This window comes from Notamacropus eugenii, chromosome 3 (assembly GCF_028372415.1).
Source record: "Notamacropus eugenii isolate mMacEug1 chromosome 3, mMacEug1.pri_v2, whole genome shotgun sequence".
NCBI lineage: Eukaryota > Metazoa > Chordata > Mammalia > Diprotodontia > Macropodidae > Notamacropus > Notamacropus eugenii.
Window position 1 is genome coordinate 197,007,315 of NC_092874.1, and position 26,292 is coordinate 197,033,606.

Sequence of the window (26,292 nt, forward strand, 5' to 3'; positions counted from 1 at the left end):
ATCTCAGGCAAATTCATCCTTGGCTCCGAAGGCAGACACTGTAATCAGCCATTGTTTTCCCAAGGATACTAGTAGTATGCCTAAGAGAGTCTAAATCCTCTGGTCCTTCTAAATTCAAGAAGTTCTCTTCTAGGGACTTAGTAAATGCTTATTCCTTTTCCCTTGCAAGACTCATTAGATTACTTAAAAATACAAATAAAGTGTTAAATTATTATTCGCTATAATATTACTCAAGAAAAAATTCCCTGAATGCTTAAAATCAAGGGACAGACTATATAATTGAATAGAACTCATTAGATACTCTTAGAGAGAAATGTCAAACTCAACTTATCCAGATACATTTTTATAAAATCAAGAGTTTCACCCATAAGAGGGAATCTTACAAGTGGTTTAGAAGAAAAATATCACCTATCAAAGTTCTTTAATTAAAATCACGTAGAATATTCACCCATCATGAGAAAACACAAAAAAAGGAAATATGATTTACAAAAAGTCAAAGGAAATTGAGCTTTTCCCAAAGATCTTCCAGCAAGTCAAGCTTGTTAGCAAAATATAGGAAGATTTTTATTGTGTGCTGGACACTGCAGCAGTGCTTTACAAATGTTATCTTACCCATCTTAGGTAATCTCTCTGCCCTCTCTGTTCAAGTTTTAATATCTTTGTCCACAGCATTTCCAAGTCTTTGCAGCTGCTTTGTCATTTGTTCTCATTTTGCTGTATTTTCTGCCATTTTGACCCATTGACATTTGAACCTGAGAATTTTTTTTCCTCTTTATCATTGAAATTTGCTACAAGCTTCTCCTCATTTTTTACTTTGGTTATCAGATCATTGCACTTCCATTTTATTGAGGTTAGATCTCTGCTGACAGAAAAGAGACCATATTTAATACTATATTATTTATGCTTAATTTTTTTCAGTTTTTTTCTTAGTTCTTTTCTTTTCCTTGTCTCCTCTCTTTCCCTCCCTCTCTCTCTGTCTCTCTCTCTCTCTTTCTCTCTGTCTCTGTCTCTGTGTCTCTCTGTCTCTCTCTCTCTCTCCCTCTCCCTCTTTCTCTCTCTTTGTATGTGTTTATCTCTCTCTGTCTCTCTGTCAGAAAATTAATACATTTTGTTCCAAGGGAGTAGTCACTTCCCAACAAATACCCCTACTAGTAATTTTATAAAATATATTCTCATAGAAAGCTTGTAAATTATTAATAGAAAGAATTGGCACGTCCTTTGAGGTGTGGTGCTAACATTGACTATTACATTAGAGCCAAAAGTTTCCAAACCTTACCTCTATGACTTAATTTACAATGTCTTGGTGATTTTGTATGTTATCCTTTTGCTCTGCTTTCTTCATTCCCCATTATTTCAAATGAAGGTTCCCGTTAAAAAATAAACTTCATATTCCTTAGAGTGTAATGATATTCCGTCATATTCTTATGCCCCACTTTGATCACTCATTCCCCAATTGTTGATTGGATATATTTTTTCTGGCTTCTTGCTATCATAAATAATGCTGCTATTAACGTTTTCTATATCGAATACAGGGATGTAATTCTCTCCCTGTTTCTTCCAGTTCAATTGACATAGTCACAGGACAGAGCCACACAAGATGAAGTTTTAATGGGGTTAGAATGAGATGCCAAATGATCCCTCTGATCCCTTTATGAGATGCAAACACCTCTCTAAATCAAGAAGGGAACCATTGGCTAAGCAAACAAATTAACAATGTCCCCTGGGGGTTTTGAATAGCTAAGCCCTGGAAGAATGTCAACAGTTTGAGTGTGGGAGAAATTCTAGGCATGGGAACATTTTGTGGAGGAGATACTTCTCTGGGAGGGAGAAGGGAGGAGAGGAAACTTTTCTCTTTCTCCTTATTGGTCAAGGCATCTGGCAGCAGAGCAAGGCACACCCCATCTAGCAGTTCAAGAGTCTGCCAGAAAGATTTGGGGCTCAATTAAGGAATTAGGGACATATTCCAGACTGAAACAGACACAAAGTGTCACTCAAAAGAAGAGCAAGTTCCCTGGCAGAAAAGAAGATATTATGGAGATGTGTAGATGCTAAAAATTCAGCTGAGCAACCTGCCCAGCAAATGTTGTAAATACTCTTCTCCTGTGTGGAGGCTCTATGCAGAATTCCAGGCCCTGATAGAGCACCAGGAGTTAGAGGTCACCTTAGTCACAAATGAATTTTAAAAGTGTGCCTTCCTACTATTGCACTCTAAGTTTGAGCCCACTCTTTTCGTGGATGCCATGCATAGTTGTAAGAAAATTGCCCAGGCCAGGGGGAGTTTTTAGTTACCTTTTTTTTTTTTTGCAATGGCAATTATTTTATGCTTTACTTCACTCAGCGCTAATTATGTCTAGTGGAAGATTGTTAATGGAAAGCATTCCAGTGAGAACTTGTCTATAGTATTAGGAATGCACAAGTATAGCATTATCCCTAGAACCCGAAACAACAGATGCTCCATAGACACACTCTGAAAACCCTACCCATGAGTGGGAATGGAAGTTGAAAAAGTTTCACAGTTACCATCCTTAGAGTAGAATCTCAAATTCAAGGAGTAGGAACAATTTGGTTACTTTTCTCATGTTGGTTACTTTTCTCATGTATCTCCAAACTGTTTTTCATGATAGTTGAATCAAATCACAGTTCCACAGATGATGAATTAACATGCTTCTTGCATATCCTACTATTCTAATGAAGTATCCTATCTTTGGAGCCAGTTAGGTGGCTCAGTGGTTAGAGCACTGGGCCTGGAGTCAAGAAGACATGAGTTCAAATTCAGCCTCAGACACTATTAGCTGTGTGACCATGGACAAGTCACTTATCCTTTGTTTCCCTTAATCCACTGGAGAAGGAAATAGCAAATTACTCCAGTATCTTTGCCACAAAACACACGTGGACAGGGGTCCATGAGATCATGTAGAGTGGAACATGACTGAACAATAATAATACTATCCTTTAACATCTTTGCTAGTTTGATGGATGTGAGCTAATGACCTTGGATTATTTTATTTTGTGTTTATATCTCTGGTTTTTAGCAATTCCAAATATTTTTCAGATAGCTATTGATTATTTGTATTTTTTCTTTTGATTACTGTTCATTTTTTTAAAATAAATTGTCTAGTAAGAAATGACTCCTAATCTTATAGTTCTCTGTCAATTACCTATAGATTTTGACTGTCAGAACTGTTTCAGAGTCATGAAGTATGGGGATTTTTTTTCCAGACTATAACTTTTGTTCTGATTCTAGCTTCATGTATTTTATTTGCACAAAAGTTTTTGTATTTTACATAATGGATCTATTTTGTCTTTCATGATCTTTTCTAGTCCATCCTGTCTAATAATTTTTTATTTTATGAATAACTGTGAAAAATACAACTTTTCATTCTATTTTAATTTTCTTTCGCTTGATTTTATGTGTAGTACCCCTCAAGTTTCAGGTGCTTTGTGCTTCTAAAACTATAGCTCGTGGAATACCATGAGTAATTTATCCCTATAATTGTCAATTAGACTCGACCTTGTATGGTGTTGTGACCCACAATTTAAGACACATTGAAGGATCTGTGAGTGTAAAAAGTTTAAGAATCCCTAAACTAGAGGACACAATTAGCTCAAAACAAAGGCATTTTTACTGAGTTGGAGTTATAGGAACAATATTAACAAAGAATTCTTATGATAAATCTGTGGTACACTTTCTTATAAGAACACACAGTTCCAGTGGTAAGGGTAGACACACCTTTAAAGTATTCTAATAGAGAAACACATACTTAGGGAACACATGTATGACTATGGCAACCCACACCTTCGCTACTGCAGGGTACTGATATCCTCATGCTGCTCCCCCAGGTCACAGATTCTTTGCTAGTCATATCACTCATTTGGGTTCCCTGAGCCTCAGTTCATAGTTGAACTCCAGATGGTCAAGGGCAGCTCTCTTAGAACTCTCCTGCTTTGATCCTTGGAATTTACTCAGTCTTGTGTATAGTGATTCCTACTGGGCAAAAAGTTCAGCTACAAGACATTGTTGTTGATAGGGAAAAGTAGGAAGGAGAAGGAGCAGACTGAAATTCTCCCCTTCCCTGCCTGAAGGCTGAGAGGACAGGAATGATTCTCAAGATTTTTCCTCCCTAGCTGGCTCTCTTCTATGATGCTGTAAGTCACATCATAACTCAGGATTGTGTATTATCTCCATTATCAACTCCTTGGAGAGTATCTCAGTTTTTAAGAGCCACTAGGAATATGATCAATTATCTGCCATCCAATTGTTAGATGCTCCCTAATTCAATAAATTTTTCATCAGAGAATTTCTTTACATACCATAAAAGGGTAACTTAGTAAAACATTTGATCATCTTAATATTTTATTTTCTCTGTTACCTACCTTTTACTTTTTCTGATTACATCAACTGTACTGGGAAGAAATTAATTGATCAAGGGTCTATTTACTCCCCCCGCACACACACACATGTACATTTATCTTATTTCTCTAGATGGAAGTTTGAAAGCATGAGGTGTGAAATGAAATAGATATTACTTTAATAGACAGAGAGAAAAAAAACTTGATGTGAGAGTTATCTCTGAATCAGTTGTTTATAAATAAATAGCCAGAACATTGATTTGTCAGAGCTAAGATCAGATTTAGCAAAAATAAAACTAGTAATGAGAAAACAAGTGACATACAATTGAAACAACTTAATGAAAACAATACTTGAAAGGAGTGGGATGAAAAATGGAAATGGACAAGAGGAATGGCATTGATGATAACTACAATAATTTTATAGAAAAGTTTAACTAACATACATTAATTAATAAAATGAGGAGAACAAAAGATTTCAGAAAGCATATTAGTAAATATCTTACTTGACAAATGGAGAGGGATGGCTAGCAAAGGTAACACTGATTTTATAAAATTTTACCAAGACATTATAAGATCATAGATTTAGAATTGGAAGGGACTTTTCAAGTCGTGAAATCCAGTTCCCTCATTTTGCAGATGCAAAAACTGAGTCTCAAAAAAAAAAAGTGACTTGTCCAAAGTTACACAGTTAATAAGATTCTAAGGTAAGATTTGAACTCAGATCTTTCTGACTTAAAATCTGGTGCTCTATGGACTACACTGTACTGCCTTTTTATGTGAAATAATTATGAGCCATATTGTCTCATAAAGCAGTGAAGAGCACTAGAGGATAATGACAGTTTAAAGAGGGTTTGACAATACATTCAATGAAGCAAAGTCAACCTATGGGCATTTAAGGACAAATATTAAGGATTATGAAGAGAAGAAAAATGGAAAAGATTTGTAAAAATTAGTATAATAATTGATATACAATGATATCCTAAGGGTATATATCAAAGGCTGACAATCTGAATGAGCTGGAGTCTCAGAGTTGCTTTAAATTACATTTCTCCAGTTATTTGTGATTTAGAGCATTTTTATATGACTATTGACAGATCAGATTTCTCTCTTTAAAAAGTATTTTTTCATATCCTTTGACCTTATATCTACTGAGGAATGGCTTTTATTCTTCTAAATTTGAAGCAGTTCCTTATATATCTTATTTAGAAGTGATACATTTATTTGAGAAATTAACTGCAAAGATTTTGCCCCAATAAACTGTTTGCCTTCTAATCCTAGCTGCACTGGTTTTGTAAGTACAAAAAAAAAAACTTTTAAAAATTTTATATAATAAAAACTGATAATTTTCTCTTATGTGAGCCTCTCTATCCTTCTTGCTCCTTTAATTTATTTGTGTCGTGACCCTTATGAAGTCATATCCATTGGGAGGTTATCTTGCTATCTGCTATTGACCTAAACCTAAGTTCTGCCTTACTGATTTATAGTATTCTCAATTATTTTTTGTTAAATAGAGAGCCCTTACCCTAGTAGCTGTGGTCTTTGGTTTTATTGAAAAAATAGGCTAATAGGTTCTTTTTATTTTTAGCATCATTTCCCTAATCTGTTTATTGATCTCTCTCTTTCTTTCTCCCCCTTCCCTCTCCCTCTATGTTTCTTTCTCTCTCTCTCCTTTGTAGGATAATTTGAAGTTGGGTAATGCTGTGCTGGCTTCCATCCCATTTTTCTCCATTATTTCCCTTTAAATTCTTGATATTTACCTCCCAGTTAAATTTAGTTTTTTTTTTTCACATTTCCATAAAGGCATCCTATAGTACTCAGATATAGCAGCAAGTCGGCTAATTTAGATAATATTGTCATTTTTATTATATTGATTTAGCCAATCTACGAACTATAAGTATTTCTTCAATGTTTTAGGTCTGTCTTTATTTTGGTGAACAGTGTTAATTTTTGTATTCCTATAGTTCTTGTGTGTGTCTTGGTAGGTAGAATCCCAAGTATTTTATGTATTCTCTTGCTATTTTAAATGGAATTTCTCTTTCTAAACATCCTTCTGGATTTGATTTTTGTCTATGGAAATACTGATTATGTATATATACATAGGTGTATGTACACATTTCTACACATATATGTAATGTGTTATTTCCTACAACTTTGCTGAAGTTATTGTTTATTTTTAAGTTGGCTCTCTAGAATTCTATAATTAAGCCATCATATCATCAACAAAAAGTATTAATTTATTTCCTCTTTGTCTATGCTCATTCCTTCCATTTCTATGTCTTATTGTTATAACTATCTTTTAAGGACTATATCAAATAGTAGTAGTGATAGAAGGACATATTTGTTTTATTCTTGCTCCTATTGGAAAGGTCTTGAATTTATTCCCATTACATGTGATTCTAGCTCTTGATTTTACATAGCTGTTACTCAGTATATTAAATATCTTTTTATTTTTCTATATTTTTAAAGATAGAAATGGATGTTTTATTTTATAAAAGCTTTTTCTGCACTTATTAACATAAGCACATGATTTTTGTTTTTCTTGTAATTAGTGTAGTCTCTTATGTTGACAGCTTTTTCATTTACTAAACCAATCCTGAATTCCCAAGAAAAATCCAACTTGGTCACCATGTATAATCTTTCTGATATGTTACTGTAGAGTTATGGCTATTACTTTAATATTGTTGCATCAATGTTCATTAGAGATATTGATCTATAGATTTATTTCTCTGCTTTCACACTTCTTGGTTTAAGTATCAAGATTGTTTGTATCACAGAGGGGATTTTTTAGGATCTCTTCCTATTTTTGAAAAATCTTAGGAAATATTGAAATTCATTATTAATGCAAGATTCCCAGAAAAAGAAAAAAACAAAAATATCCCTTTTGATATTGAACTGAAAACATGTAAGAAAGCATAAAGCTGGTTGCTGAAGTCTTCCAGATGCTACTGTTTATTGCATTGGTTATACTTAGCTCTAGAATGTAATCTTCTAGAAAAGTTCCATCATTACTTACAAAGAGTTTTGCCTAAATATCCAGAGAGGAAAGATTAAGTGAATAAAGAATGTCTACTGCTCAGATTGCAAAATACATTTTAATAGAAAAAGATATAGAATTTAACTACAAATATAGTATAGGCAGTACAGATGAGACCAGAGTGGAATGGGAGGATAATAGCCAGCTAAATTTTTAGCAAATTTTCAAGTTACTTTAACGACTCCAAGCTTCTCAGGAAAGCAAAGGTCTACATTTTTTATACTATCATCATTGCTATACGAAGGTGAGACATGGATTATAAGAAACTCTCAAGAATTCAAAATGAGTTATCACACAGAAAACAATGACATAATGAAAAGTAGATGTGAACATGTTACAACATGTACCTAATGAATAACTTTGAAGAATATTGGAAGCAAAAGATGTCATCAAGGACACTCTATGCTTGGAAAAGAAAATGAATGGATTGGTTTCATGTCAAGGGCTTGGGATGGCAGATGAACAGCCAGAGTCCTCCAGAGTACTCTCATGATATTAACAATAATATAGGAAAGTTTCCAGCATTTGGTGGATACCCAATGGGAAATTTTTAAGAGGGCTCTAACTAGAATCGTGTAGAATGAGCATACAATAATGTGTTACAATCTACATTGTTGGAGGGAACTAAGAAATCAGTAAGGTCAGATTTCCAGGGGTGGAGCCAAAATGGCAGAGTACAGGAAGCAGCCAAGCTCTCCCAACATTCTCCTCCAAAAAACTTTAATATAATGTCTCAAATTCAGCTCTGAGGTTCAGTAAGAAGATTAGGGTACCAGATTTCCCCAGTCCAAGACAACTTAGGAGATCAGAAGGAGAGGTCTGTGATACTAGAGTGAGGTCTACTCTGGAGCTCACATGGTGTCATCAACTAGTAGTGGGTCTCTGAGGTGGCAACAGCAACAGCAGCTTTGGGAGCTCTAAAAAGAGAGAGGATAAGGGGATTAGGCAATTAATCAGAGAGACTATAGAGGAACCCTGTGCTAGCACTGAACATAATGTAGGAAATTGATTGGCAACTCCATTGCCCATATGCTCCTCAAGCTTAGATTTCCAGAGCAGAAAAAAGCACTTGCTGTCCCAAGGGATCAGTGGCCCTGAGAAGCAGTATCTGTTTCAATCACAAGGGATCAGGGACCTTGAGGAGTAGCAATGCTTCTGGTCACAAAGGAACAGTAACAATACCTCTCCCCAGATCACACTATCTCAGAAGCAACCAAAACTTCCAAATTCTCAGAAATAACTATGAAAACAACAGTGCAAAAAAGTCTGAAGATTGAGATAGCACCACTGCTATCCCCATCCCCAACAGAATGCAACTTTAACATAAAATTCAAATTCAAGAAATGAGCTAGAAATATGAGCAAATAATAACAACAAAAAGAACCTGACCTCAGAAAAGCCATGGTGACAGAGAAGATCAAGACACAAACTCAGAAGAAGACAACGATGTTGAAACAGCTACAAGCAGAGCTTCAAAGAAAGAAGCTAATGAAGAGCTAAAAATGAAATTAAATGAATTTTAAAATGAAATAACAGTGGTAGAGGAAAAACTAGGGAAGTAAATGAGAACAGTGCAAAAATATATGAAAAGACAACTGCTTGATAAAAGAGAAACATAAATACTGAAGAGAAAATACTTTAAAAAACACAATTGTCCAAATGGGAAATGCACAAAACTTTGCTGATGAAAGTGACTCCTTAAAAAGCCTAATTGGACAAATACAAAAAAGAGCTACAAAAATTCACTGAAGGAAAGAATACCTTAAAAATTTGAATTAAGCAAGTGGAAGCTAATGACTCTATGAGATATTAAAAACAATAAAACAAAATCAAAAGAATGAAAAAAATAAAAGATATAAAATATCTCAGCAGAGAAACAACTGACCTGGAAAATAAATCAAGAAGAGACAATTTAAGAATTATTGATCTATCTAAAGGTTATGATAAAAATAAAGAGCCTAAATATCATATTTTGAGAAATTATAAATCCTAGAATTAAATAGATTGCTATATGAATTCCTAATGTAAATCCAACTTGGTCATCATGTATAATTTTTCTGATATGTTGCTATAAAGTCATTGCTATTAACAGATAGAGAACATTAGCCACTTTTACTTTCTGGAGCAAGACAGTTCTACTGTCCCTCACCTCCATTCCCTCCAAGCTTCAACTCTGCAGATATATTGGAACCTAAGGACTACATAGTATATTGCAGTGGAAGCTTTGTTGTTCACTCCCCCCCCCAAAAAAAAACAACCCAAATCAAAGCAAACAAGCATAAAATAGTGGCTTGTTACTTTCAAACAGGTATCTTTACTAATAGAAGCTTGGGAGGGATGTGGAATGGCGGGGAGGTACACTCTACATTAAATGTACACTCCACCTTGTCTGATATCCTAGAATTGGAGAGTAAAATCAAAGTTGAAAGAATCTATTGACAGCCTCCTGAAAGAGATCACAAAATGAAAACTTCCAAGAATATTATAGCCAAATCCCAGAGTTCTGAGGTCTAAGAGATAGGTACATATAAATAATCTATTCAACCATTATGGCACCACAGTCAGGATGACACAAGATATAGTAGCTACCACATTACAGGACAGGAGGGTCTAAAATATAGTATTCTAGAAGCCAAAAGAGCTAGAATCACAACTAAGAATACCCTACCTAGCAAAACTGTGTATAATCCTTCAGGGGAAAAACAATGGGCATTCAATGAAGTAGACTTTTGAACATTCCTGATAAAAGGATCTGAGCTGAATAGAAAATCTGACTTTTAAATACAAAACTCAAGAGAAGCACTAAAACTAAATATGAAAGAGAAATCATAAGGGACTCATTAAGGTTAAACTTTTTACTTTCCTTTATGGAAATATGATACGTATAACTTCTAAGAACTTTATAATTATTAGTCTAGTTGAAAGGACTCCACATAGACAAAGGGCTTGAGCCCAAGTTAATATTATTGAGATGATCTAAAGAAATGGATGAGTGAGAAAGAGGGATGCATTGGGAAAAGGGAGATATTTTCTCACATAAAAAAGTTACACAAGGAAAATATTTTACAATGGAGGTGAAAATGATGGGAGTGAGTGGGCAATGCTTGAACCTCACTCTCATTGGAATTCATTCAAAGACAAAAGAATATGTAGACCCACTCAAGATAGAAATCTGTCTTATCCAACAAGGAAGTAAGAGGGAAAAGGAGGGAGAGTGACAAAAGAGAGGACAGATTAAGGGAGATGACAATAAGAAGTAAATCACTTTTGAGAAAGGACAGGGTAAATAAAGAGAAGGATTAGAACAGAAGAAAATAGGATGGAGGGAAATGCAAAATTAGTATTCATAACTTTGAATGTGAATGGAATGAATTTACCCGTAAAGCACAAGTGGATAGCAGAATGGTTTAGAAACCAGAATCTAACAAACACATAATTTATTTTAAAAAAAACCGCTTGAAACAGAGAGACATACACAGAGTTATAATAAGAGCCTGGAGCAGAATTTATTATGTGTTAGCTGAAAATTTTTTATAAGGCAGGAGTAGCAATATTGATCGCAAACAATCTAAGACAAAGCAAAAAGCAAAAATAGACCTAAATAAGAGAGAAACAGGGAAATTACCTTTTGCTAAAAGGCACCATAGACGATGATGTGATATAAATCCTCAATATATATGTACCAAAGGTTTAGAATCCAAATTCTTAAAGGAATGTTTAAATGAATTTAAGGAGCAAATGTAAAGGAAAACTCTACTAATGGGGTCCTATAACTCTCCCCTCTCAGAGCCAGATAAATCCAACTACAAAATGAATAAGAAGCTAAGAAGATGAATAGAATTTTAGGAAAAGTTAGATATAATGGATTTCTGGAGAAAATTGAATGGAAATAGAAAGGAGTATACCTTTTTCTCAGTTGTAAATGGCACCTTCATAATAACTGACCTTGAATTAGGGCATGAAACCTTACAACAATGCAGAAAAGCCAAAGCATTAATGCACCCTTTTTTATACCACAATTCAATAATAACTACACTAAAAAAAAAAGACTATGGAAGTATAGATTTTAAAAAATTGCAAACTAAACAATCTAATCCTAAAGAATGAATGAGTCAAGAAGGGAAAGGTGTTGGGGGATAGGGGTATGCACAATCCCAGGTCAACATGTCCAACATGGAGGAAGAATTTCAGAACTGGCAGCTCAAAATCATCTTGCTGGGCCATGATGCCTCTAGAAAGATCTCCTTAGCCCTATGGTTTGTTTAGGAAGCTTTTGGGAAACAGTATAAATCAACTATAAAACTGGACTTACTTTTGAAGTTGATAATGTTGCCAGGAAACCTTAATATTACTCTACAAATTTGGGATATAGGAGGGCAAACAATAGGTGGCAAGATGTTGGATAAGTATATCTATGGAGCACAAGGGAGTTCTTTTGGTATATGGAATTACAAATTACCAAAGCTTTGAGAATTTAGAAGACTGGTATAATATTGTGCAGAAAGTGAATGAAGAGTCAGAAACATAGCCACTGGTGGTCTTGGTGAACAATAAAATTGATTTGGAGCTTATGAGTACAGTAAAATCTCATAAATACCTATGGTTTTGCCAGGAAAGTGACTTCAACAGCTATTTTTTGTCAGCAAAAACAGGAGACTGTGTCTTCTTGTGTTTCCAGAGAGTTGCTGCTGAAATTCATGGGATCAAATTAAACAAGGTAGAAATTGAACAGTCACAGAGGGTGGTGAAGGCAGCTACTATAAACTATAGTCAGGAACCTGTGTCAAAAACGGTTCATCCTCCTAGAAGCTCTATGTGTACTATGCAGTGAACATATCTTTTCTTTGTAAAGATCAATTTGGCAGGCTGCATATCTTTTACGTGGATGCGCTCAAGGACTGCTAAGAACTTTAGTTTTAATAGTGGCCATCTCTATAGCACAAAAGAAAAACAAACAAACCACTACACCATTTGTGTTGCAAAGCAGCAGGCAGTTTCTTGAAATGTCAAGGATTCAACAACATTGGACCACACATTTTGAAACCAAAATTTAGAATCTATTCTTTGGAATTACATTGCTTCTTTGAATATAGTGATGTCTATCTATGTTCTTTATGATGTCTGCATGTCTTTAACCAATGTTTCTATCAATTAGGATGAACATATTTGAAAACCACCCAAGTACAAGCAAGGTATTTTGCCACAACACTTTTTGATTCTGGGGTCTAAATTCAGATGTTGCAGTGAAATTCATATACTTTTGTCAGAGAACAATAGTTAAATGAATAACATATTGTATCTAGAAATAATTTAGAAGGAATTCCTTTGGTATGTATATATAGAGTGATTGAAACTGTACAAGGTTGCTTGTAATTGAAAATGCTTAAAATAAAACTCTACTAAGAATATTTTTTTCATTTAAAAAATGTCTTAAAATGTTCGTATTGTAGCAGGAAACTCACTGAGTATGCATATTTGATATTGTATTTTTCTTACTGTATCATGGTCATTATGTATTATGTAAAACTCAGGTTAAAATACTTTATGAATTTTGACCAAATTTACCAGCTGTAACATGAAGTTTCTTTCACAAACTGTTTGCTTAGTTATATGCTTAAGATGAGTTATGAAGTATTGTTGGATCAATGTGGATCAGACTATACCTTATGTTCAAATATTCTTTTTCTCCCTCAAAATAATTTTATTTAAATCATAAAAAAAGAATGAATGACAAAAAGAACAAATCATAAAACAGTCAATAATTTCATTAAAGATAATGACAAAAATGAGACATCACACCAAAATTTGCAAGATGAAGTCAAAGTAGCATTTAGGAGAAAATTTGTATCTCTAAACACATATATCAGTAAAAGTGAGAAAGAGATCAATGAATAGGGCTTACAGCTAAAAAATAATTGGGGAAAGAACAAATTAAAAATCTCCAATTATGCACCAAAATGAAAAATTTTTAAAAACTGAAATAAAAAATAAAAGTAGGAGTTGGTTTTATGAAAAAAAGGAAAAACCTCATAAGATAAAATATTGGTTAATTTAATTAAAAAAAGAAAAATCCAAATCATCAGTATTGGAAATGAATATTGTGAATGCACCACCAGTGAAGATGAAATTAAAGTACACATTAGGAGTTATTTTGCCCAATCAGTAAAATTTACAATCTAAGTAAAGAGAATGAATATTTAGAAAAAAATATAAATTATCTACATTAAAAAAAAGAAATGGAATACTTAAGTATCTAAACTTATCTTAGAAAAGATAAATTTAACAATCCATAAATAAGCTTCCTAAGAAAAAATCCCAAGAGCCAGATGGATTTACAAGTGAATTCTATGAAACATTTAAGAAACAACTAGTCCCAATATTATATAAATTACTTTTAAAATTAGTTAAAGGAGTCCTACTAAGTTCCTTTTGTGACACAAATATGATTAGGATACCTAAATCAGGGAGAGCAAAAAGAGAGAAAGAAAATAATAAACTAATTTCTTTAATGAACATTGGTGCAAAACTTTTAAATACATTACTAACAAGGAGATATCAGCAATGTATCACAAAGATCATGAACTCTGATCAGATAGAACTATACCAGAAATGTAGGGCTAGTTTAGTAATAGGAAAACTATAAGCATAATTGACCATATCAATAACAAATACAAGAAAAATCATATTACTATATCGATATATAAAGTAAAAGCTTTTGATAAAATACAGCACTTATTCATTAAAGAAACATTAAAAAGCATAGCATAGGAATAAATGGAGCCTTTTTTTTTAAAATGACAAGTGTTATCTATTTAAAATCAGGAGCAAACATGATCTATAATGGGGATATGTTAGAAGCCCTCCCAATAAGATCAGGGGTGAAGCAAGGATGTCAATTGCCACCATTGTTATTGAATACTATATTAGAAGTACTAGTTATAGTAAAAAGAGAAAGAAATTGAAGAAATAAGAATAGGCAATGAGGAAACAAAACTGTTATTTTTTGCAGATGATATGATAATATACTTAAAGACTCCTAAAGAATCAACTTAAAGATAAGTGAAATATTAAAAACTTCAGCAAAGTTGCAGGATATAAGAAATCTACATAAATTATCATAAATTTCTATATCTTACCAACACAGCCTAGCAGGAAGAGATAGAAAGAAATTCCACTTAAAATAACTATAGACATTATAAAATACACAAGATATCAACTGTAAAGACAAACCAGAGATGATATGAATATAGTTACAAAACACTTTCCATTTATTGCTCATGGATAGGCCAAGCCAATATAATAAAAATGACAACTTTACTTGAATTAATTTATTTATTCAGCACCATAGTCATCAGGTCACCATAAAATCATTTTTTGGGACTAGAAAAAATAATAAAACACATCTGAAAGAACAAAAGGTCAAGAACATCAAAGGAAGCAAAAAAGAAATGTGAAGGAAGGTGGCTTAAGAATACCATATTTCAAACTATACAACAAAGCTATAATCATCAAAACAATCTGGTGTTAGCTAAGAAACAGAGGTGTAGATCAATGAAATAGATTAGTACATACTATATATACAACGGTAAGGAGGCAGCTAAGTGACTTGTGAACAGAGTGGAAGTTGAAATCAAGAAGACCTGCTTTCAAATCTGGCCTGAGACATTTACTGGTTGTGTGACCCTAGGCTACTCACTCAACTTCTGCTTGCCTTAATCCATTGGAGAAGGAAATAGTAGGCCACACCAATATCTCCACCCCCCCCCAAAAAAAAACACACAAGCCCATGGACAATATGGTCCACAGGGTCACAGTGAGTCAGACACTATTGAACGAGTCAACAGCAACAACACAGGAATAAATGACTATAATAATCTAGTGTTTGATAAATCCCCAAATCTAAGTTTTGGGGGCAAGAACTCACTATCTGACAAAAAATGCAAGGAAATTTGGAGAACAGTTTGGTAAAAAGTAGGCAGACAACCTACAACCAACATCTCATTCCATATATCAAGGTAATGTAAAACTAGATACATGATTTAGACATAAAGGGTATATCATAAACATATTAGGGCATCGTGGACAATTTTGGGTGTCAAATTTATAGATAAGGGAAGGGTTTATGAACAAACAAGAGACAGAGAGGGTCATAGGAAACAAAATGTATAATTTTGATTGTATGAAATTAAATTTTTTTCTCAAACAAAACTAATGCAGCCCAAATGAGAAGGAAACTATTTTTTTCTTTAGGTTTCATTTCTCAAATATTTAAGGAACTGAGCCTAATTAATAAAAATAAGAGACATCCCCTAATTGATAAATAGTTGAATGACATAAATTTTATTCAGAAGAAGAAATCAAAGATATCCATGATCACATAAAAATACTTTTAAGTAACTATTGATTAGCAAAATACAAATTAAAACAACTCTGAGGTACCTCTTCACACCTATCAGATTGACTAGCATAATAGTAAAGGAAAATAATAAATGTTGGGGGGAATGTTGGAAAAAAGGGGGGATGCTAATTTATTACTGGTAGAGTTGTAAACTGCTTCAACCATTCAATTTGGAGCTATTCCCAAACGACTGTCAAACTGTGCATATCCTTTGACCCAGTAACATCACTGCTAGATCTGTATACTAAACAGAGTTTTTTTTAAGTGAAAAGGACCTGTAAGCATTTTTTTCCTTTTTTTTTTTTTTTTTGGTGGTAACAAAAATTGGAAATTGAAGGTCTGCTCATCAATTAAGAAATGGCCAAACAACTTGTGATACATGATTGTGATGGGATACTATGGTGGTATAAGAATTATGAGCAGGATAGTTTTAGAAAAACCTGGGATGGCTTGTATAAAATGATACAGAACCAGGAAAACACTGGACACAGTAATAGTAATATTGTGATCAATCATCAACTAACTGTGAATATTTTATTACTCTGATTAAGACAATGATCCAAGACAATTTCAAAGGACCCATAATGAAAAATTCTAACCACCTTCAGCAAGAGAAACAATGGATTATGTGTGAATATTGAAACATACTTTTCTTTTTACTTTCTTGCTTTTTTTGCAACATGGTTAAAATGGAAATATGTTCACTGCTATAATTGATATCTTATTTCTTGCCTTTTTGGTAGGTAGGAGAAGGGAAGAAAGGAAGGAGAAAATTTGGAATTCAAAGTTTCAAAAAGTTAATTTAAAAAATAAATACATTAAAAAATCAATGAGGTCTCAGAGTCACTTGAGAAAGATATGAATTGCATTTGTATTTCACTGCACTTAAGTTACTTTCTAGTTTTCTAAGCAATTCTTGTGAGATAATCTTTCCTTCAATTAGTTTACATTTTTCTACTTTTTTAACAATATGTGTTTTTATGAATTTGTTACTAAATCTTTCTTTTCTATTTTATCCTATTGACCTACCTGTTTTCTTTAACCAGTATCAGATAATTTTTGATACTTGTTACTTTATAATATAGTTTTATATTTGGTAGTACCAAACCCCTTCTCTCCTTTTAAAAAAATTATCTTAAATTTTGCTCTTTTATTTATCCAAATGAGTTGTATTACTTCTCTAATTTTAAAGGATTTTCTTGTGATTGTATTAGTATTATCCCAAATTATATTATAATATTTACTATACTTACATAGTCAAGCCATGAACACTGAATGTCTCTTTAATTATTTAAAATTTTCTCTTTTTATGAAATTTGTTTTTTAATTATGTTTCTTTAGGTTTTGCTTTTATCTTGATATGTGACTTGCCAGATATTTAATACATTTTCCATTTTCTTATCTTGAACTTGTCACTCACTATGTGTCTTCCTGCTGGCTTTTGTTAGTATTTTAGAGAAAGACTGATTAGTTTCTGGATTTATTTTGTATGCTGCTACTTATTCTTGGCTATTTTTTTAAATTTACTGCCTAGATTTCTCTTAGTAAACAAAATATGATTTTACTTCCTTCTTGCATATGCTTATTCCATCAAATTATTCTTCATGACTTATTGTCAATGCTTCTTCCTTCAATTTAACAGTTCTGGCTTATTTCTAATTGGCATTTCTAGCATTATAGAAAATAATAGTGCACACCATATTGGAAAAGCTTCCAGTATCTCACCATTGCAAATAATGCTAATTGTTTTTAGATAGTTTTTTTTAAATCATGTTGAGGAATCTTTTATTCCTGTAGATTTAGAAAAAATATTTTTGCATTTGTTATGTTTCATCAAAGCTTTTTCTGTCCATTGACATAATTATGAGATTTTGTTATTATTTTTATTGCTATCAACTGGTCACAACTACATTTAAGGTATATAATTGTGTCATTTTTAAATAAACAAATACATGAAAGATCTATGATTTATTTTCAGTATTTGGAACTCCAATCTGTGAGCTCCATCCAGAAGTGCAGGTTGTGTAAACCTGTGTGACTTAGTAGATAAATTCTATGAAGTTTCTTGAGACACTTAGAAGCTAAATTATTTACTCAGGACTATATAGTACCTTTATTATTTTCCAAGAATATTTCTTAGAAATATAGTTTTATAATTTTCTTTTTCTGCTTTATCTCCTTGATTTGAATTTACTTACAGAGAGATTTATAAGATGGGTTCTTTATTTATGTGAATAGTTGCTGTAGAATAGAAGTTATTTGTTCTCTACATGATTAATAGGACTTGTTTGGAAATCCATCTTGACCAGGAATATGTCTTCCTTAAAAGCTTGTTCTTCCTTTCTTCATTTCACTTCCTGACATTAGGTTATTATATTCTTATCTATTTTGTGTTTTGTTTGTCTGAGTATTTTATGTTTTTAAAGCTTCTTGAGTTTTATTTAGGTTTTCAGGTTTGTTATTGTATAACTGCATCTTATATTTTCTGATAATATTTTTACTTCTTGTCAATTGTATATGAATCTTTCTGTCTTTTTTGTTGGTCTTGGAAATTTTCTTACCTTGGTTTTTTTTGTTGTTTTTAAGTCAAATTTGCTAGTGTATCATTTATTTTATTGTTTTTATAAAGAACACTTCTTAGTTTTATTTATCTTGATGGTCTTCTTTGTTTTCAATTTTGATTTTTTAAAAGTAGAAATATTTGCTGTTTTGAACTTGTTTGGGGATTATGTATTTCTTGTCTAGGGTTGTTTTTAGTCACATGCTTAATTCATTGGTATTTAATTAATTTTACAAAAAGATCACCATGAAAATAATTACATCTTATGTACCAATATCAGTTTCTGAAGATGAATTAATAGAGAAATTAGATGACTTTTTATGACAACTTCCAAATTGCATCAATATCTACTCTTATCTTGGTACCTTCATTGGAGAAGTAAAGAAATATTTCTGAATCAATAAGTTCATAGATCCACAAAAGTATTTGCTAGAGCACAAGATAATTATTTGAAATGGTACCATTTCATTCTAAAAATACAATTTCATTCAATGATAGCCAAGTGCATAATGTCTATTTTTTCCTCATTTTTAAAGATTGTTAATATTTCTTTCTCTTAAATTTGTTTAAATATGAAAGAGGGTGAAATCTTTAAAAATATTTTATTATGATCTTGACTTTCTAGTAACTCAATTAACTTTTCCATCAAATATTTGGATATTATATCATTTTTATATATTTAATACTCATTTTATATATTTTTTTGCTTTGTGCCTTTCACATACTGTAAATATCCTTGTTTGCCTCTTTTTGCCATATCTACTCTTATTGTTTCCTTTGTCTGAGTTATAATTAACTCAGCTTCTTTTAAGGATTCCAATGAGGCATTATAAATTCTACTTCAACTCTTCATTTTAATTCTGTATAAATCTTTATGTTTAAATGTAGCCTACTTCTTATATACAAGCTGTTGTTTTGCTTTCTTCCATCTTCCATTTTATTGATAAATTAATTCCATTCACCTTCAGAATTATTCTTGTTAGATTTATTATTGTCAAAGTATAATCAAGATTCCTTAGACTGTTATTTAGGGTCCTCAGAAATCTGACCCATAGGTATTTCAGAGAATCATAAAATATCTTAGCTTGACACAACCAGAAGCATACATAGAATTTTGGCCAGATATATGACACCCCCAGTCTATATTCTATCCATTTCTATAAAAAGAGATTTTAGTATTCATCTAGACCAAACCATACTTGAACAATAATACCCTTTATAACATAATCCAACAGTCCCCATGTACCCTTTTCTTGCAGATCTTTCCCCCACCCCTGATGTGGAAGAACACTCTACCTCCCCAGGCAACCTTCAACCCCTTTAAATAGTTCTAATTTTTAGGAAGATTTTCCTTATACCAAACTAAATTAGTCACTTTTCAACTTTCATGCATTAATATGATTTATTGCATTTTATAACTTTATGTCAAATCTAACAGATTTTTCATGTGACATCTCTTTAGTTAGAGATAGCTGTCCCTTTGTACCCCACCCCTTTAGTCTTCTCTATTTTCAGACTAAGTGGCTCAATGTCTTCAATAAATACCAATATGGCATAATTCTAGGATCATCTTCATTATTATTCCCTTTATCTGGATTCTTTTCAACTAATCAGTGTCTTTCCTAAATAATGAACTATACTCACTATTTTAGGTATTATGTGACCATGACACAGTATTATAAAACTATAACCTCTTTATTTCTGTAAGTTCTACCTTTCTTACTATACAAATTGATATCATAGCTTTCCTGGCTGCCATATCATTACACATCAGTAAAAACTCCCAGATCATTTTAAGTTGAACTGTTGCCTAACCATGATTCTCTGTTTTATAACTGTGTCTTTGATTTTTATTAATCCAAATGTAGAACTTTATTTTTATTAAATTGAGGGACTGATTCATGATACTGCTATTCCCATAGCTTACTGTAGCGTCTGGCACATAGTAGGTGTTTAAGAAATATTACTTGATTGATATCTTCTTAAACGTAATCCATTTAGAATGTTAGTTATAGATCTGAGCTACACCTCCCAGCTGCAAATATGAGAAGTATAGAATTTATACCTACTTTTGTTATGGTCATTGATGTAATATATAACATATAAATAATATATGCAATAATCTATAATATAACATATAAAAATATAATAAATAAAGGCTAAGCACAGGTGGCAGTTAGGTAGCTCAACGAATACAGTGCTGGGCCTAGAGTCAGAAAGTTTGAGTTCAAATCCAACCTCAAACACTTACTAGCTGAGTGACCTTGGGCAAGTCACTCAATCTCTGTTTTCCTTAATCCACTAGAGAAGGAAAAGGCAAACCACTCCGGTATCTTTGCCAAAAAAAACTCCATGGACAGTATTGGCATGCTATGGTCCATGGGATCATGAAGAGTTAGACACAACTGAATGACTGAACAACAAGCATAAGTATCTAGGATACTCTGTTGGAAACTCTCTTCCCAGGTGTAATTCAACTATTGACTGAAATATGTTTTAGGTCTCACCATTCAAACCGATCTAATTCCTCCCAGTTATACTACTGACTATTTCACACTTTTCCTTCTTGTCCACAAGAATAACTTGAAAGACTTTATGAAATATTAAAATATCGGTTAAACTATATCTACAATATACCCTTGATTGATCAATCTGAAACTTATAAAAATGTATATAAGGTTAGTATGCTATGGCCCATTCTTGATAAAATCATGCAGGATTTTAATAATCAACTTTCTTTTCTAGTTGTTGTAGCACCAACATGGAATTCACATACTTATAGTGGCTATAAATATGCAGGTGCAATTCTGAATCATAAAATACAACAGACTCTCCACATGGAAGAACCAAAACATTTATTCAGATACCAGAAAGCCAAATCCATCATAATCTATACACAATAACAATGCAGAAGACAACACCATCCCCAAGCCTTCCCACTGCTAGACTTCCCACAAACTGACACCATTAAACAAATCACAAGCAGGCTCCCTTACAAAATCACAAGCAAACTCTTTCACTGATATTAGCCAGCTTCCTGCTTGCCTGCATCCTTCCTAGCTCTGACTGCTCTCATGACTAACTTTCTTCTCACCTCCTCTCTAGCATCTCCTCTTCCTGTTCTACCCTTCCTGCTCCACCTGTTCAGCAAATTCCTCCCACCATAGGTTTCATGTGACTCATACTCATGTGACTTAAGAAGGTCACGTGGGCCTATTTAATGTATGGGAAAGATCTTCCCATTTAAATTACCATTACATGTGCCCCCCAAATCTTTCATATTCATTACATAGGCCAGGTTGGTGGGACAATTGGTATCAACAGAACTTTATCAGGGATGACAGAAAATAAGCATCTGAAACAATGTTTCATGCAACTGGTGTCAACAGAACTTTACAACAATATGACAGGGATAACACAAAATAAACACATAAAACAATATCTTAGGGTCACACTTGAGTACAAGCAAACTCCTCCCACCACAGACTTCATGTGACTCAATCTCATGTTACCTATGCTTCCATGTGACTTAAGCAGATCACATGGGCCCATTAATTAATGAGAAAGATCTTCCCATTTAAATTACCCTTATAATTGTTCATTAACTATCTGTCTAATAATGTCATAAAATTTTGGAAGAAATCTAAGTGAACCTTACTAACCTAATTTTCAGGTTTTATTCTTTCCCCTTTTTTGAAACCTTTGCCCTACTCCAATCCTTCTCCTGTTTCCCATCATCTTACAGAGGTCAATGGTCATGGCTTAATAGTCATAGCTGCTAGTTCTTTCAGTACTTATGGATGAAGTTCTTCTAGGCCATGTGATTTGAACTCAAGAGCAGCTAGGTGCTTTATTACTATACCCTTTTTTATCTTGAGTAACAATTTTCTTTTAGAAATATTTATTCCCTTCTTTCCAACTCAAAGATCACTTTCCTTGGTCATAATATAATACATAATACATAATAACATAATGAAAGTCAGAGAACTTTTTTCTCTCATATGTTGACAATAAATTCAACACAGTGATTCCTGAAAGTATTTTCAGTTGTTCAAATGATACCATGTACAATTCATCAATTAAATTCAACATGTTTATTATTCACCAACTATTAGCAAGGGGATGAAACAACCTCGTATAATACATTGAGAGATAACTCTGGTATCTTGAAGACATGGGTTTAGATTCTGTTGATGACACATACTAATTGTGTAACTGAGGAAATCACTTAACCTCTCAGTGTCCCAGTTACATTCTAAGACTATAAATTGCAGCTGCTAATCGGAATGATGGAGAGAATTTTAACACAGAAATTCTCTACACTAATGAAATTATAGGTTCAGATCATACCACCTTCCAAAAAAAAATGAACAAGGTATTTCTATACGCACTGAAGAAACAAAGATACAAATGAAAAATAGTTCCTACCTTCAAAAAGCCTACATTCTACTGAGGGATATAATGTGTAAACTGATAAGTAAATACAAGTTAATTTGATGAAGGAATGAGTGCTAATTTCTAGGGAAAAGACTTCTCATAGAAAAGACTTGCACTGAACCTCAACAGGAATCAAGTGTTCTGAGAAGTAGACTGAGGAAAGAATACATTCCAGGCAGGAGTAACAAAACTCCTTCACAAAAACATTGAGGCAGGGGATGGAATTCTGAGTTTGCAGGAAAAGCAAATATGCCAATTTGGCATAGAATATAGAATGCATAAAGAGAAGTGATGTGAAATAAGTTTGAAAAAATGCCTGGAACCAGATCAATAGCATAAAAAGATCATAATTTGGAATAAAAGTATACTTTGTGGGCAACTAGTTCAATGATTTCATTTTACAAATGAGGAAACTAAGACTCAAAGACATCACATGACTTCCCTAGTATCTTAATTCTATAATCAGTTGAATACCAAAATCATTCTTGGTAAGATTTTAGGCAGAGAAGTTACTGTTTATCTAAAAAGTGTATTATTGTTAAATAATGGAATGTAGAAACAGGAAGTAAACATGACCACATGATGTCTTGAAGTTGGCAACCTACAGTCAATTATATATATTCTTATCACACTTTATTCTAAAGCTTTGTACCAGCTGAGGACAGAGAAAAACTTGTGTTCATAAGAACTTAAAGGGAGAAAAGGCTTCACGATGCATCTTTAAGAGATATTCTATATAAACTTCAAAAGTATTAGTTATTTCAGAGGTGAAGGTCTATTTTTTAAAATAAATATCTGGCATAAATTTCAATAGTCATTTTTATTTTAAGCATTTTTTCTTATGAAAGCAAAATAACTTAGTGGGGAAAGTACTTGAACTTAAGTGACCTGAGATTTATCACTTCTGACTTTGTCATGGATTTGCTTTGTGATTTATGGCTAGACACTTAACTTCTTGTATTCTCAATTTCCCCTTCTATAAAATGGGAACAGACTTATCCAGCCTATATCGCAGAGCTGCTTCTGCAGATCTAGTGATATAATCATGGAATTATATGATCATGGAAGTCATATAACCCCTACTGAAACAAGAATCTCTTCTGTAGTGTTCAGCTTTGGTCTAAGTATTTCAAGTAATAATGAACCCTCTTCCACTGGAAGAGAACCGTTACTCTGGGATAGCTTTAATATTTAGAAGAGTTTTTTCTTATTTCAATTCTAAATCTGATTCTATGCAAATTCCATTCATGTCTAAATCTGGTTCTATGTAAATTTCATGCATCACTCCTGATTTTGCCTTTTAGGACCAGACAGAAATCTAAAACCTCTTCCACATGATAACCTTTCAAATTCTTGTAAGTAAATATGTCTTCTTTTCCTGGTTAAACATTCCTTGTTATTGTAGTGGATTCTCTTATGTCAAGATCACAAGACCCTTCTTCATTCTGGCTTCCCTCCCCTGAACTCTCTCCAAATTATCAATATTTTCCCCAAACGTGGGAAAAATATTCCAAAACAGTCTGATCAGGGTAGAGTACAATATTACCTCATTCTAGACACTGCTTCTCTTCATGAAGCAAAAAGTCTCATGAGTTCTTTTGACTGCCGTATCACACTGTTGACATAAAACTCCAAGTTTTGTTTCACCTATTCTTCCTAATTTTGTGTCACTTGAAAGCACTATATGTTTTCTATCATGTAAGTAACTGGTAAAACTGTCAAGCAGAGGACCAAGAGGACCTGAGACAGTCTGTTAGAGACATCTCTCTGACTTGTTCTTGGGTCTGGTCATCCAACCAGATTTGAATTCAGTATCTTCTAGCCTACAACTCTTCATCTTCATCTCATCATAAGACTATTATGAGAGTATTTATAAAATCCTTTGCTAAATTATAAATAACCTCTCTTTACAGAAGTCTCCTGATTCACCATATCCTTTTCCATTTATTTGCTAACTATTCTTTGAGAAATATACAGGGTGTCCCAAAAATATAAGTGCAATTTAAAGCTATGAAAGCTTTTGGGACATAATGTATTCTTGAATTTTGCCAGGAATTGAAGTCAAGTCCACCTGTGTTTTTTTTTGTTCCACTTTCTTCCTTTAAAAGAAACAAAATAAAACTGGGGCAGCATATGCCATCCTCCAGTCTTGTGTCAGTACTCTGGTTCTCCATTATCTTTCAAGTGTTATTGACTGAATTGACAATCATACCTGGTGACCTGAGCTAATAAAAGGAAGTCAGGTGTCCTTATAGTCTCCTTACCTACTTTAGATTCAAACTTATTACCAATTTCTGTTCTGTTCTTTCAAGCCCGAAAGATCACCTCTTTAAAGAAAAGTGGGAAAGCAAAACCAATTCTCCTATTTAACATCTGTTCCATCATCCCATCCATACCAATCAGTGATGTTATACTATCTGTGATCCTGCTCTTCCCCCAATGTGTCTCAAGGGAAGGGAAACAAAAGAACAAAACTTTTGTTGCCATTTTCGTGCCTCAGTAGCCTTACTTTGGGTAAAACAAAATAATTTCTCTTAGGAAGAAACAAAATGGTGGATAGGACAGTACCAGTTGTAGAGAAAATTGTGAAGTAAGCCAATTTGGTCTCTGATGTCTTCCTTGTTTCCTTTTGATTTCTACACACACACATACACATATACACACTACTGTTTGGCATCCCCTTCCCCTCCTGATATTTAGTTTGTATCCCATTTCAGAGAAATCAGTTTCTCAGGATCATGTCAACAATTAGTGACACCTTAGGTAGCACAAGTTGCTCCTGAGCTCATTGCCTCTAGAGATAGCTACCGCCTCCATGTTAGAACTTCTAAATGTTTTATTACTTCTCTAGGCTTCACTGTTATTTAGTAGTCTCTTCTACTACTTTACAGTAGTAATCTCTTCATTGAATAGACTTGAGGGAATGGTATGTAAAGGAAAGAGAGAAGGATTATTCTTAGAAAGGAGTAAGTCCCCCTATTCCTCTGAAGAGCAAAGAAAGGAAATAATAGGTAAAAAGCAGACTGTTGCTTATCTCACTCTTCTACCTCCCCATTCCCTATCTCATTCTCCATACAATGACAAACTTAATCCTTTCTCCTCAAGGTCCAGTTGCCCTCTATCCTGTCACTTAGAAGTGATCATTTCACCTTCGGTTTTAATGAGACTGGGGCTATTTTGCATAAACTTCCTTAAATCAGAGTGGCAGTGTGAATTATGAGTAGAAAGAGTACTAAGGCTGGAATTCCTCTCTTGCCCTCCCTCTCTTCTAATGCATTAGAAATGATCTTTCTAGATTATTTTGTCATGGCTATGAGGGGGACAAAGAAAACAAGGAAAGAAAGGGTCAGAAAGCTAGAATAAAATAGACAAGAAATGAGGGATATTGATGACTGTGAAATTAAACACATGCTAATATCCCTATCCCACAATGAAAGAGCACCACTCATATCAGTGTTCTGTTTACTAGCCTTACTGGTTGGTTGTAGGAACGTAAGGGAGGTCTCTAAGTTT

General features: G+C 33.3%; 1 protein-coding gene and 1 pseudogene across 1 annotated transcript in view; both read left to right on the forward strand.

Moving 5' to 3' along the window:
- Positions 1-26,292, forward strand: part of GRIN2B (glutamate ionotropic receptor NMDA type subunit 2B) — a 619,338-nt gene that overhangs the window by 460,885 nt on the left and 132,161 nt on the right. The window lies entirely within an intron of this gene.
- Positions 11,077-12,215, forward strand: LOC140531344 (ras-related protein Rab-28 pseudogene; annotated as a pseudogene).